This window comes from Penaeus vannamei, chromosome 28, assembly GCF_042767895.1.
Source record: "Penaeus vannamei isolate JL-2024 chromosome 28, ASM4276789v1, whole genome shotgun sequence".
Lineage (NCBI taxonomy): Eukaryota > Metazoa > Arthropoda > Malacostraca > Decapoda > Penaeidae > Penaeus > Penaeus vannamei.
Genome location: NC_091576.1, coordinates 22,554,586 through 22,556,477, shown reverse-complemented (window position 1 = coordinate 22,556,477; position 1,892 = coordinate 22,554,586). Strand labels below are relative to the sequence as shown.

Below are 1,892 nucleotides of genomic sequence, written 5' to 3'. Positions count from 1 at the left end.
AATAACAAAAATAAAATAGGCCTACAATAGAAAATGAAAGATACAAAAATATGTTTGCAAAAAACAGACGCCAACTTTAATTTACTTTCTTAAATGGTAATGTTTAGCGTAAATGACGGCTGAAGATATAATGTCAAATAAACAAACTTACAGATTTGGATGTAAAACAATAAAAAAGAGTAAGATACATGAAATAACTAAAAAGACAAAATCATTTACCTAATAATGTTGAACATGATTATATGTAGCAGATGAAGTCACTTTATGCAGTAGCTACTATTGTATAGCAAAATTTATTATTGACATCAAATAAATGTATTTTAATTACCTATGCCGATATTTTTATAATATGGATCTGATGTTACATTCCTGTGAAGAGAGTTATTTTACACACGTAATATTTATACAAATCAATCAGTTTTATATATGTATATATCAAGGAACTCCTTGGATGATCTTACATCCATTGCCTTCCTTTTAACCAGCACAAAACATAAACCATAACATAACCAAACCACCACAAACGTTTACAAACATTTTCCAAACAAACTCACAGAGACCCACTTCAAAACAACCTCTTTAAACAAAACACGATCATTTCTCCTCATAAAAAAGGACCACCAAACTACCACACAACAGCAACGATACCTTTCGATCCTCACTAGTTTGAAAATTAAGCTAGTTATTAGGACTGAGATGCCATAGCGCCAGGATACCTTCCCATGTTGTGTTGTTTTACCACGTGAGAGTAGTGTTAGCCCTGCCCCTGTGTACAATGGTAGTCCTGTGTGTTGGTGGCTGATACACACGTGGCAATGGATCGTGTGAGAGTGTAGGTTACGTATAGTATCGTGTATTCTTGTTGGGAGTTAAGTAAGAGAATGAAAATGGGTGATAGGGGGAACTGATTACAGTTGTATAGTACTGGTGAATGTTTTTTTTTTCGTATTTGTATAGGTCTTATTCCTGGTTCCCTTCCCTCTCTATCACTCTGTCGGTATGCCCACCTCTCTCTCTCTCTCTCTCTCTCTCTCTCTCTCTCTCTCTCTCTCTCTCTCTCTCTCTCTCTCTCTCTCTCTCTCTCTCTCTCTCTCTTCGACTGTCTGTGTCTAAAATGTCTGTCTCATTTCGTTATATTTCCTTCCCAACCTCCCGTCGCTTTCTTCATATGCTGGCTATTTTTGTCAAATTTCCAGTATCCCCTTCTCTCATCTCCCTCTTCCTTTTTAGTGTGCCCCGTTTCACACGCTCCGTCTCCCTCTTATGGTCTCTCTTTCTCTGACAGAGAGCTAGAGCTAGAGCTAGAGCGAGAAAGAGAAAAAGAAAGAGAAAAAGAAAGAGGGAAAAGAAAGAGAGAAAAAGAAAGAAAGAGAAAGAAAGAGAGAAAAAGAAAGAAAGAAAGAGAGAAAGAACGAGAGAACGAGAGAACGAAAGAGAGAGAGAGAAAGAGAGAAAGAAAGAGAGAAACCGGCACCTGAGAAACTGATGACAAACCAGAAAAGTTCGAACAAGATTCTCGTTAACGGACGAACGAATAAAGGAATAAAGAAAATACAACAGAAGGTCAGTACGTCTAGCCATTAGTGTTTTTATTTGTGAAACCAATGGCAAAAATGGTGCTTTGCTTATATCAAGGCGGCGGTGGTGAATAGATATACGTGCATAAATACATCCGAATGTGAAAATATGAAGAAAAAATACACGTGTGCATAGATTATATATATATATATATATATATATATATATATATATATATATACATGTATATGTGTGTGTGTGTGTGTGTGTGTGTACATATGTATATGTGCATATGTATATATAGTATATGTATATTATAAATATGTATCTACAAATGTATGTATATGTATATGTGTATATATATATATATATAT

General features: G+C 35.1%; 1 protein-coding gene across 2 annotated transcripts in view; it reads left to right on the top strand.

Annotated features, from left to right (window-relative positions):
• Nucleotides 1-726: 726 nt before the first annotated feature.
• LOC113812914 (glycerol-3-phosphate acyltransferase 3-like) overlaps nucleotides 727-1,892 on the top strand; it is an 18,892-nt gene continuing 17,726 nt past the window's right edge. For both annotated transcript variants that reach the window (XM_027364837.2, XM_027364836.2), the window contains exon 1: nucleotides 727-824. The gene's annotated coding sequence lies outside the window, so the exon portion shown is untranslated. The remainder of the gene's footprint in view (nucleotides 825-1,892) is intronic.